We start from the raw sequence: 14,188 nt of genomic DNA on the forward strand, positions 1-14,188 counted from the left end.
ATACGCAGAACGTGCAGGATTACAAACGTGATTTACATGATATTTATTAAATTAATTTAGACTTTCAAAATAAATTTAAATTCTAAAATAAACAAATTACTTGACCTACCTATTAATTGATTTAAAAGTTTTTAATTTAGCTTAATTATTAATAACTATCTGTAAGATAGAAGAATAGTTGTATAGGTAAATAAAATGATTATACAAATTAAAAAGGAGATATAAATAAAATTAAAGAAACATATATGTACTTTATTCATATATATTTTTTTATTTACATGAAAGTTTTATTTAGATAGTCACTTCTATATTTAGTTAATATTGACTAATTCTAAATAAAAAACTATGAATTAAAAGATATATCAATAAATTAGTTTATTTTGGAGTAATTTATTTTGAAAACTTATATATATGTATATAAACTATACTGTCCTTTATAAAAAAGAGTTTTACACCCAAAAATTTATTTAAAATAAGGAAAGAGTAATAAAATAACAGGGCCTGTAAATATATCTAATGGACAACAAAAGTTTACAATCTCTGACAATGAAATAAAATCTCATTGTAAAATATCTAAAGTTTTGAATTCTTTCTCAAATTCAAGCTTGAATATGTCGTCATATATATAATGAAAAAGGAAGAGACTCGCGGAGAACTCAATCGGACAGGTACAGAGATATCTCATACTGAAGTTGTCACTATCTAACGTGAATCGTACTTTTCTTCTCCCGACCGTGGTGAACGCCGGGCGAATCTGGGTTGCGAAAGGATCGAAGGCGATGGGATGGCGGGGTGTCGTGTCTATTAGAAGGGGGCAAGAGTTTTATTGCCAAGCTGATAACGGATGAGGAGTTTTACCTCCTAGTCGGTGCCATGATTCATGAGCCCTTCGCGAAGGATGTAGAAGAGTACGATCCACTCTCCGCTCTTTCTTTCCGTCCGCGGCTTCATCTCCTTTTCCCTTCTCTGCCTCGTAAAATCGGATGAACATATTGTGCTTGACTCCCATCGTGCTTTACCTACGTTTACGTAAGGGTTCTCAAGGTTTTATGCCAGCACTTTTTCCGCTCAAGATACTCATTTCGTTTGTATATTTAAAAGATATTATAAAAGAATGGAATTCTAAACAATGTGATAATGCGTTTTGTGGATATGTCTTTAAAAAGATAGTGCATAAAATATTATATAAAAAACGACCATTTGTTTTTATGTAACATTTATTATTTATAAAACCACAAATAGTAAAGAATTAATCACAGTCTGAAAAATTGTAATAAATGACGTATTAATTGTTATTCAGTATAATCATCGTTTTGGAAATACACATTTGCGTGGAAATAGCAATTCATGCGCTATCCTATAATTATATTTTATAGTATTTATATCGGACTACGTCAACTGTCACTATTTCATGTTAAAGTATTCAGCGAAGGAAAGTAGACGTAGGGCTACGTCAACTGTCTTTCGCTAAATAATAGTGACAGTTGACACGTAGCCCTACGTCTATTTTCCTTCGCTGAATACTTTAACATGAAATAGTGACAGTTGACGTAGTTCTACGTTGTTTGCGGCACAGTTGTTACTGTGCTCGTTTATTTTATGAAGTTATATTTGGAAGATAATAGTCGGAGATTATATTTGGAAAACTCTTCCTAAATAATTTATTATTTACTTATAGATGTCAATTATTATTTATTATTTTTATGTGTATGTATAATTCACAAATCCTCAAATTTTCTTAAAATTAAATTAAAAGGAAACAGATTAATTTTTTGTAGTAGAATTATGTATGTAAGACTTATACATATAATACATATTGTACATGTAAATTTAAATCATACACGGAGAGAATTTTCTCTTAAAATTTACCCTGAAATCATGGTAGTTGTGGGACAACATGTACCACCAAGAATTTTATGCGAGCTATTCTGATTAATATCTACCATAATAAAAAATATTAATATCTATTACATTAAAATATAAAATATGTTCGATTAATTTTACTAAAATATATCTAGAAAATTTCAATAATTTTTCAAAATTTACCAATCTGCTTGGTAATTTTTATCACGTTGTTTGTAAAATGTCTTTTGTGTATTTTAAAAATTCCTTGGTTGCCAAGTTGTCCCAAGTTTGTAGTGAATTTAAGGGTAAAATATAACAAAAAATTCTCTCCGTGTACATATGTGAAAATATTCGTTCAATACGTTAAGTAACCATGATACCCAAAAGTTATCGTTAGTAGTGGTTGGAGAAATCATATCTCCTTTTGCACTTCTGAAAATTTCATTCTGTACTTCTGCTAAATTCATTGTGAAATAGCGGAAATTTATTTCATATATATCCATGGTACCAAGAACGTGACGCTGAAATCTATTTGATAGACCCGTTACCTCATTGAAAAAATATGAAACTTTCAGCGAACATACAGTTTGCAATTTTTCGAAGTCTTGTGCGAGTACCACCTTAAAATTAATGTTTTATTTAACAACGATAAAATCGTAGTAACAACTATTAGATGTGACAATCGTTAATAAAATTTTAAATAATTTATTATCGATTAATACGTAAAGAATAAGTGCATTCAGATATCTTACCGTGTTTTTATTGGATTTCGTACAAACGTTCGTGCCTAAAATAGACATTGTCAAAGAATCGCTATAAAGTATTGCATGTCCCGCCGTTGATGCTATCTGTCCTGATAGGCTTGATAATTTAATCACAACTTTACTTTGTTTATTAGCCTGTTCTTTATTTGGACATTCTAATAGCGTCTTCATTTTTATCTTATAGATTTCCTTTCCCGATACAGCAGCATAATATAAGTCTAAAATATTTATAAAAGAAATAATATAAAAAGATCATAAAAATCAGCGAAATGCTATTGATTATTTGCAAGAAAGTTTTCTATGTTTTATGGATTATGTTATCAGCGCGCATAACATAAATATACATGACATGTACGTGTTAATATATATTAAGCAAAAAAAAGAAATTACAAATAAAAATGTGGTACAAATATTAATTTAAAGTTAGAATTATAAAATTCTTAACATTCGCCATAATAAGCTCAGATATTAAAATTGAAGCAATATTCTTTGTATTAAAAAGTACTTGCCATCGTAAATGATTGTCATACTGAAGATACCGCCCACATAAGTAAAATTTTCATTTGCTACGGAAACAAAAGTAGAAGTCGGTTTCATGTAATCAGATTCGACTCTGCATATACGCTTTGTAGATGCGTCATACATCACTAAACCGGAACCTTGCATGTCAGCTATAAATACCTGTATTTATATATGTGTATTGAATATAACTAAATAATATTTGTATAAGCGAATATGTATACGGAAAAAATGATGTATTAACAGCTAATAACAGTCTAATTAAAAATAACTTTGTTGATTTAATAACAGTATTAGACAAATAACATTTCATTAAAACAAAAGCATGACATTTATTTCGTTAATATTGTGTTATTAAATTGACACAATTATTTTCAATTAGACTGCTGTTAGCTAATGCAGTTAATACAACATTATTGTTTTTTCCGTGTACTACTGTGATTAAAAGAGAGGACATACTAACAATCATTTCATCCAAGAATCGCGAGCAGTTTCCGGGAACATAAACTAAAGGCGTTACCAATAATCCAAAACCCGTTTGATTAGTGGCGAGCTCAATTGGAATGTGAATAGTTTTAATTAACGTATCATCGTCTAAATTGAAAATCAATAATTTTGGATCACAAATTTGATCGAGTCCAATTTTGCCGTTATCCAGAACAAAAAGATGATTGCATCGAATCTGAGGGGAAAATAAAAATTTCACTTCACATATTGTCACATATTGTGCAAGCTGACTGCAGTGCATATAGGTGTAACACATAATAAATTGTTGGTCATTTAAAAAACAATACCTAACTGTAAGATGTAAAAACCGTTGGGACGAAAGATATTAATACTTACATGCGTTCGGTGAACATTTACAATACCATCGCACATACACCTACTAGTATGCCAACTCCAATTTGGATATGGACTTAAAAGTGGACCTCCTGTTCCCATTACATCAGTTACTGTTGCCAAAGTAGCAGGTGAACTAGGGCCCATTTCTCTCGGTATAGTAATGAATACTCTACCATCTATAAGAATTTTGTTTCTAAAATTCTAAACGGAACTTGCGCGTTATTAAAAGATATATTTATTTCGCGAATTTTTCACAGACGTAATAATGCTATCTATTACATTAGCAATATTGAAGTATATATAATCAAATGTATATGTATATAGATCATAATGTGATTATAGAGAGTAGTTCAATGCTATACAACCATAAACTGTCATTTAACATAATAGAAGTATTCATATTTCTGTATAAAATCAGTACTTCTTTGAATAGCCTGCCATCAACCTACCATCTGCTTTGGATGCATCATATAATAAGCACTTGTTAGGTTGTAATTGCCAGAAGCTACCGCGACTTCCATTTGCTCTTGACTTTGCCACGCATAATCAGCATATTTCCATTCGTATATATATTTCACTTCGACATTTTCACGGCTCATAATCGCCATCACCAGAATTAGTAAAACAAACAAAGAATACTTCATTTTTTACCGTAGCGGATAGCTAAACAGACAACAAAATAACAAAACTGAACTATACCGATAGACATACATATCGTAAATGCGAGTGCGACGACGATCGCTTGGCATTTATAGCTGTTTTCAACGCATTATATACAAAAATACTTTCAAAACACCACATTATGTAAATTATAATAAGGTAAACGTCCCAGTGTACGGACACGTCCCAGTGTCCGACCACATTGGAGAAAAATACTTAGGTCCGTATTCATAGTCGAATCTTATTTCAAGTCTTAAGTAATGTCTTAAGATGCTAATACGGCTCTGTGATTGGTTCATAACATCTTAAGATCATACTTAAGACAGTCTTAAATATAAAATTCGACTATGAATACCGGCCTTACTATTTATTTGAACAATTAAAAATGAAAATAATAATTATTGTAAAAAAAACTTTAATTTTTAACAATCAATTAGAGAAAAAGAAGTAAACCTAATTAAAAATTTTTGTATTTAAAAAAATTGATTAAATGAGCACGTGTCTGTTGTTTGTCAAAATGATGGCCAATCGTTAACAGATTCGTTAAGCGTAAGCATGTAGCTAATAGTATGAAAATTGAATATTTAATTATATATGTAAATAAATAATCAATTATCTAATTTTAAAAATTAGTTAGAAACTCGTTTTGACGAAATTCATCCTAAAAATAACAATTAAAACGATATTTTTAAGTGTCCGGTACATTAAAGATTAAAAGTATCAGTAGTCCCGATCGCCGGACGCATGTGCGAACGCAACTTGTCAAAAAATGAGAGGTTAGTGTCATGCAGTGTCGCCTGTTGTAATCAATAGATTTGTGCGATAAGTGTAATAATTACATGTTTTTAAAGGCATTTAATTGTATGTGAGATATTTTAAAACTACTCTGTATTAATTCCATTAATTTTCACATGATATTCGTATCATGTCGTGAAAATTAATGGAATTTTACCAAAACATACGCCTGTAGGCGTACATTTATAGACGTATAATATGCCTAAAATTAACGTTATTTTAATATTAAATAATTTCCTCCTAAGAAATCTATCGCAATAAAGCAGGAAGTTAAATTATCATAGATATTTCCCTGTCAATTTCCCAAGTCTATTACAGGTTTACTTGTAAGTGCCTTCTTTCAGTAAATTACACTACAAGTACATATCAAACGCAAACGACGGGGGCAATTTAGGGGAGAATGCGGGTACCGGCGATGGATGAGGAGGGTAGGAAAGTGATTGAAGGACATCTCATAGCCGTGGGCCGGGCCGTGATTGGTTTGACGGGATTTAGCCCCTGTAATGCCAAACTCGACGTCTGCTGTTGCGGTCGGCTCCGGTCGAGGCATTATCGGGGGTTGTTAGGGTTAGTATACTGGGGTAAACACGTTCTCGTTCTAAACCGTCCAACGTTTTGAAACTTGCCGAGTATTTTCTTGTTGAAATTGCTTATAATGTAATCTTATTAAAATTGCTTGTATTGGTTTACATCTTGAAGAAATTGTAATGGCATTTATCATGATAATAAGTGGAATATCTCATTCTTGATATAACGAATTGCATATATGAAAGAGAATAGGTATAAAAAAATGAAACTTGTTACATTTTTCTGATATTAAAAATATTAATTTTTTAATATCTATAATAAAAAACAAGATTTTTAATAAGATTAAATAAGGAAACTTGAGAAAAATCGTAGATATTAAATTTTACTAATTTTGAAAACTACAAATTGAGAAAGTGCAATTTTATAATTATTTTCTGATTTGTTTTGTTTGATGTAAGAATGGCTTTCTGGAGAATTGCTTTTTGTTTCTTACACGCACATGAATTGATAATTCGTAAAGTACGAAGTAATCTTAAGGAGGTTCGGTTGCTTCATCGGGGGGAGTAGTGGGACGCGGGGGTTCTGGCAACAGCGCACTAGCGTTTGAAGTAGTGGGAATGAAAAGGATTGCTCTGATTGGTCGCCGCGTGTATAGTGCGTGAAGCTGCTCACGATCGTGGCAGTCTAGCAGACGAAAAATCAAGCAATTTATGCTTTAATAATTAATTTTTCTACGAAATGTGCGGTAACCTTCCCCTTTCTTTCACTCATTTATTTGTAAATTATTAAGTTACATGTGCATATTTTTTTTTCCTTATCATTTGCATTTTTTCTTGCACTTATTTCATTCTGAAGGTGTGCAATATGTCATTTCCCATAAGAACCTATGTTAAAAATACAGCCAGTTTCATGAAATTTTAATATGTTGTTCTGGAATGCAAAATAGAATTATGTGAATTTTTTGGGAATTTTTCACCGTCCCGTTTTGAAAAAAATCTACTCCAAAAATTGTATTTTAAAATTTTTGGAGTAGATTTTTTTCAAAACGGGACGGTGAAAAATTCCCAAAAAATTCACATAATTCTATTTTGCATTCCAGAACAACATATTAAAATTTCATGAAACTGGCTGCATATTTTTGTAGTGACGGAACCTCCTTAAATATTCTTACTAAATTTTAAACATATGTATTACTTGTTTGAAATAGTATATTAATATTCTTTATATAAGACACTAGCTTCTTTAAATTAATAATTAATTAATCGAGAATTATAAGTAATCGTAGGCGTTAGTGTTTTGTTTGATTTCGGGGGTTTTTGTGGTGCGTGGGAGGATATTCGCAACGAATTCGCGTATATGATGATCGTATTTCTGGTTCGTGCTCTCTTTCGTATTCCATCCTATTCGAAAGAGCTGCATTATAAATCGTGTGAAATCCAAGTGTCTGACCTCGATCGGCAGCGGTGGATCCCCGTTAAAGGGTAGAAAGACGAAAGAGAGAACGAGGGAAAGAGAGAACGAGGGTTGCGAGCGGAAGAACCGAGTGAGGGGGTGCGGGAGAGGGAGAATCATCGTGCGAATTTTACGCTAACCCGATAGCTGGTTGGAATAGATTACATCGATCGGCAAAATCTATCTGCATGGATGACGCTTCTGTAGGTAAACGGTCGAGACATTGTCAGTGCGTTTTGCACCATTTATTCCGCGATAATGTTTTCCTTTGCTGTTGCACACGATCACCACACAGACAAGTTACAATTGAAAAAAAAATATATTTTTTATTCGTATATTATTTTGCCAGAGAGCAGCAGAGAAAGAAAGAGAGAGAGCGAGCGGAGGTCTACTGAAATAAAAACAAAACGAAAATTAAAACGTTATTGATTACTGATGGATTCATTAGTTTACCTACTGTTATTTACTGTGACGATGTTATTAAAAAAATAATTAAATTAATTTCATTATATCTTAAAAGACTATGGTCTGGATATATAACTATTTTAAAATAATGTACTTAAATTTTTACATTTTGCAGTTTTTTCTAATATCTTGTTTGAATATCCAGAGGAATTCCTATACGAAAACAATGATATACAGATGTAATTTCTTTTTTTCTAAAAAGAACGTCTTTCATATATAAATCTTATAATAATAATCAGAGATCTACAGACTATGCAAACGCGTAGTCGTGTGAAGTGATGAGTTTTGCGTATCTGTCTACTTTTAGTTAATGAAATCTTGTTTTTATATTATACGAGACAATTACCGCGATTGCACGATCTCACCTGATTTCGTAAAATTTACTTTATGCAGTCTACTTTGTATTTAATCACGTTACAGCTTCAATGCTTTGCTTACGATATAATCGTGTATCAAGAATTTTCTCGTGTTTCTTTGTTCTGTCGCGGTATAGCGCAAAACAATGAATTTATTCCACTTTTGAACATTTACCTTTTACAATCTCGTTAAAATACGCGGTAATTAAATTAACTTTCCTCCTAGGAAAATGTTGCGCAGCCGAGAAAATTCAAGCTTATTCTACTTTTGTGGATATTCTAATGCAGAATATTAAGAGAAGAGATTAAAAATTTTGCAGGACGCGTAATACAACACTTACGGAAATAAAAGTATTTTAACTGACATGTGAGACATTCTTCTGTCTCATCTCATTCAAGAATTCCGGAAACATATTTTTAATTAATATCGAGATTTTGAGAAGACAGAAAGTTTTTTCTGCAGATTTTGATGAGCTTACTTTTCCAAATTGCCTTGAATCTTAAAAAATAAAAATTTTATTACATGTATATATATATATATATGTATATATTTTATGCTATAAATTGTAATTTCTTTAATAAACACTGAGTGAGCAAACATCTGTGCAAAATTCTCTCGGGAGAGACTCGGAGTTCCAAAGAGCTCCTAAGACGAACCTTAACAGAGAATCCCGTTGTGCCTGGAGCGGCACAACATAATTTGTGACAGCAACGGGGTCGCCAAGACATCCAAGAGAGATTATAGAGGTATTTCCAGTAGGACAGTCCAAACATCTTGGAAGGATTACCGAAATATCCTAGAAAACATTTTCATACTGCAAGAAGTGAAGGCACATTGTCAATAGAGAACCATGGAAACGTTCCATACAAAATCCCAAAAATCTCTGGAGATAAAGTCAAGGAGCACGTATATCGGAAGAAAAAAGTCGACGTGAGATATTCACGCAACCGTCAGGCAGTCAGCTGATAGCGATATTTGAGGCGCGCTGACATTGACCTGCACCCACACCTCCTCAACCACCGAGCAGACTCAGCAACGGACAGCTGACCATGCAGACTGAATGCGATAAGCCGAGGAAAAAACGCTAATCGCACTCCTACTATAAGTCAAAAATTTTCTTGAAAAGCAGCGTGAATGTCGGAGGGATCGAGTTGACCCGTATATAGAATACATCGTGGCTATTAAGTAAATCAGCACAACTTTCAATCGATAAACTGAATTCAGTGAATCCGATACAAGCAGCAACCGGAGTGACCCGCGATATTCGCGATAACAGGCGCAGTTGTTTATTTTTACTGTCATTCGAACGAAAATATGCCCAAAACGGAATCTCACATCACAATATTGATAGGCCAGCAATATCCCCTGATCAACCGGATATGACAACTCGCTCCCTGCTAATGAAAATAATGACAGAGTAAACGCTAGACCCTCGAGACTAGACGTTAGTCAGCCTCCTAGTATATAGAGTCACACTTATTATAGAAAAGAATTCCGCCTAATCTCTCATAAAATTTTGCACGAATGTTCGTTCACTCAATGTTTACTGATAAAAGAACTTACTTTACAATTAGTTGCAGTCTTCAGGTATAGTTACAGTGTTGCCGGAATCTCACAAGTTCTCGCACTGATAGGGAGTTCTTGGATGTGGCGTCGATCCACTTTCTTTGCTTTCATCGTTGACAAAGTAGGTTTCAAAATGTTTCAATGTTTTACTTCGAGTTTTATAACATAATGCATTTGCTTGCCGAAATGCTTAATCATGATTTCTTTTAGAGTGCGTATGGATTGTGCGAATGTAACCCGGTTAGCGTTGTCGCAACAAATTGATATATATAACAATAAATTTGCTAACTGGCAAATTTTTCTACTAGTTACGTGTTGTGACTTTAATTAAGTTGCAGGACTTTTTAGGTCGCGACAATTTTACATAATTTTTGAAACGTTTAAGGCAATCTTAGCTATTCAATTCTGTTGCATGAGAAATTGTATCAAATTATTTAATTATTATTATATCAAGCCGTACCATTAATTTTATTGTTATATCGAATTGTTATATCAAACCATATCTAACCATAATATCTATTCTAACACGCAGCAGAATGTATGTTATCGTAACATCATTTTGATTGCAATTTCTATTGTAACAACAGTGGGATTAATCTTAATTGGAATAAACTCAATAAATCTACTAACTTTTTTATAATTCACGTTCATGTCGGTTACACCGAGCAATTGTGCTTTAGAGACTCCTATTGGAAAACGCGTTTATTTCGCTTCCCCAAACCCCTCGCAATTAGTCGAATTAATTACACAGCACTATAGTACGAATAAAGCGCGATCTCGCATTTTCCGCGTCGCGGAAATTTCTCGCTGCGAATAGCGACGTTAAAAAGTTTTCCCACTCCGATCATGAACTTTCCGAAAGTACCGTAATACTCTTTCTCGCGGCGAATCGGGGATATTTCAGATCGGCTGATCGCGGGTAATTATGTTCAGAAAATTTTCCGCACCGGAGGAAACATGCAATCTGGACGGCGTTGCCGCGAATTTTACTTCGCGAGATGCGTGCAGTCAGAGTTAAGATACACAACTTCTCAAAATGCTTACTTCTTTCTTTAAAGTTTCCAAAGAAAGATCATTATGATTCTTCAGATTAGAATTTAGCTCTCGTTTCTGTACGGTTTCTTTTCCTTCGTTTTTAGCATAACGAATGAGTAAATTAACGTGTCTTGCGAGCTCTTTGATATTGAATTTTCCCAAATTAGTTTATATTCTCCTCAGATACGAGAGTGCGCGATTGAAAACTGCTGAAAATCCCGGGAATCGTCATTATTGCTCGTTGCCACCGTGGCGGCGGAAACTTTTCTCGTAACACACTGCAATCAGCGGCCCGCGACAGCGTGGCCGGACACGCGCGATATCCGACAATGAAATAAATAATCGTTATTACCGGGGTAGCTCTGAGGAAAAAAAGAGAGGGTGTGGAAAAAGTTTTAATCACGTCGTGACGACGGGCAATTAACAGAAAGGGAAAGAGAATGTTCAAATATGACGGACTAAAGGGATTGGCAGGAAATGAATATAATATGGTAAATTATGATTAAAATGAGCTATGGAATATATATTAAGAGTTTATTATTAAGATTATTAGGATTTCTAATATGGTAATATTAATTTATAAAGTAAATTTTTTTGAACATCTAGTAGCTAATAATTTTTGCAGTCGATTTTATAGTGAATTTCTCTTTCGATAATTTTTTACTAGAGAGATATAGATTTCTTTTTGATAAATAGTTAATTAATAAATAAAAAATACAGAACTGCTTTTATTTCAATAGAGAATGAATATTGCAGAATTCTGCGAAAAAGGCACGGGTAAAAAGAATGGGTATTTGTTCAAATAATAAAATAGAATAGCTTTTCTCCTTCTCGATAGAAAAAAAATTAGTAATTACATAAGAGTCGCTGAAGCTCTTGAACTTTAATACTTTCCGTTCTTCGCGATGTCGCGCATTAAAAACAGTCGATAGATTTAATGATCGATAGTTATCTATCACGAGTTAATAATAGTCCGCGTAGTGAAAACTCTACCTCCCGCGGTTCTCAAACTCCATTCTAGTCGACGACGATAACGGTAACGATTACGGTAACGATAACGTACACCGAGATAAATTTCAAGGTGGTTTTGCGCGCATACATCGGCGACGGAAACGCGCCTTTAAAGGGAGACCGTAGATAAGATATCTGCGATCGCGGTCTCTTAAAGTCTGACTTATCACCGCGAGAAGAAATGTGGCGAAGGAAGAGTTCTTTACGTGTCTACGTCGACGTCCCGCAAAGCCAAGCGCAATCAGCTGATGACCGATGTACAACGAAATAAAAAGTATCCTCGAGAATATCCGATGTATCTACGTATTGGGTTTATATTTTGTGGATTCCATAATATTGAAGATGAATTTTAGGAAGAAAAGCTATTAGCATAAAAATTGAAAAAAAAAAGACTGAGAACGAAGGGGGGAGAGCTCTTTTATATAATTTTTTATAATATCCCCTGACATTTAATCGTATGGCTGGTTATCATACTTACAATATTGAACATACTATCGAAGTTTCCGATATTGAAAATTGAATTCCTAGCGTGTTTTGCATTTCAGTGAACAACACTGGCGGAATAATGTTATGTCAAAATAATGAAATAGTAATCGAAATAATAATTGTGCTTTTAAAATTCAGCTGATATTGTTAACCGAATTAAATCGTGTTGATGTTGGCAGTTTAACACGCGATGTATCCTGTGTTCGAGTCGCCGCGAAAAATATGGTGCGTTTTAATAAATTGGAAAAATAATGAAAAGGCACGAAGCGAGGCACGTCATTTAAAAAATTTGTCTGACAGCAAAACATTTATATATAATTATGTCATATTATTTAGGGATGTTATTTAATTATTATTTCTGTTTAATTATATCTTTTTAATAATATCTAGACAAAAGAACCTTTACTGTCTGTATTGACAAGATTCTAAAAATATTTTTAATCGAACTGAATAAATTCTTGATTTTTTCCGTTTTGTGATAAAATTTGTCAGATATTTCCGTTTAGTGACCATTGGACTAAGCATGCTATCTGGACCGTGTCACTGTATCGCTAACGCGAAGGTGAAGTTTGCAAATTGTACGTCACGCAATTCGTCGACGGCATCAGAAACTCACCGGCAACGAGAATCTGGTAAATTTCGTTGCGATTGTGGAAAATGAGAGTTGTAGGACAAAGGAACTTCGTGCTTGCTGGCAGTAATTAACCAGAGACTATTTAGCGCGTCCGCTGTTAACAGATCGGTAAATTCCAAGTTATATTTTTCGACCACGTTTATCGACTTTATTCAGTATATTGTAACTGCAACGCAGTTTTTTTTAAATCGAGTCTTATTTTATTTTTAAATTTTATATAAAATATCTCATTTTATTGATTATAAAATGTATCTGGTTTTTTATTGCTATTGAATATTACCGTTTATTGAATATATAGTTATAGAATATTACAATTTTTAGATATTTTCGTATTAATTTTTCCTTGTTCTTGCTTGAGGATGAATTTGAAAATTGATGCCCTTCTCTCGATCTATCTTTTCTATTCTTCTCAAGTGCGCCACGAATACGGAAGTATCCCGCACGTGTTTGTACATGGTAATGCATCCGACCCATTCTAAACGCAAACAGTCCTTATCTCGGCGCTGCCATTCGTGAATTAAGTATCGCGCAGTAGAATAAAGTGCACTCAAATACAAAATTAATTGCTAAAGTTTCTGCGCCGCGCTTACGAACGCGCCTTTTTATGCTTCGTATGTACCCAGTCTCGCCGTTACTCTGCAGTTTGTGTTCTTGACAAATTACTTGATGAATGTAAAATCAATCTTTCTTTCGCGAAAATTTCGCGGAATGGTCTAATTACCGGGTTACTTAACATCGAAATTGAAGGGCTGCAGCGCGATTGACCTCAATTTAATTCAATATTATTATCCAATATTATATACAATTTATTATGCAACTATTAAGGTATTCATACACGAAGAAAATATTGTAGCAAAATTGTAATATCAATATAGTAATTTATTATATATATAAAAAATTGATTGATTACAGAATAAATCTTGTATTTTTTAAATTCATATCAAGTTTAAAATATTGATAATTTTTTATAATGTACGTTGTAATTTTTATAATAACTATAACACACTGTAATGTGTAGTTATATCGTTATCTTTCAATAAAATATAAAAAAGAACTATTTCTTATTTTATGTTACAACATTTTCTTTGTGTACGTATAAGTATGAGTAATTTTTTTCAGTTTAAAAACTATGTTCTATCTAGTATTACACTGAAGGAATTCATGTTTATGGCTAAGAAGTTATAAACAAATCAAGAAAAAGCCTGTCTTAAATTGGTCGACAAACTTA

At 33.0% G+C, this 14,188-nt stretch overlaps 1 long non-coding RNA gene and 1 pseudogene across 1 annotated transcript in view; both read right to left on the reverse strand.

Moving 5' to 3' along the window:
• Positions 1–14,188, reverse strand: part of LOC139774733 (uncharacterized) — a 109,009-nt gene that overhangs the window by 86,912 nt on the left and 7,909 nt on the right. The window lies entirely within an intron of this gene.
• LOC139774736 (major royal jelly protein 3-like) lies at positions 1,550–4,704 on the reverse strand (annotated as a pseudogene).

This window comes from Temnothorax nylanderi, unplaced genomic scaffold, assembly GCF_030848795.1.
Source record: "Temnothorax nylanderi isolate EJ_2023f unplaced genomic scaffold, tnyl_v1.0 TNYL_tig0086_pilon, whole genome shotgun sequence".
Lineage (NCBI taxonomy): Eukaryota > Metazoa > Arthropoda > Insecta > Hymenoptera > Formicidae > Temnothorax > Temnothorax nylanderi.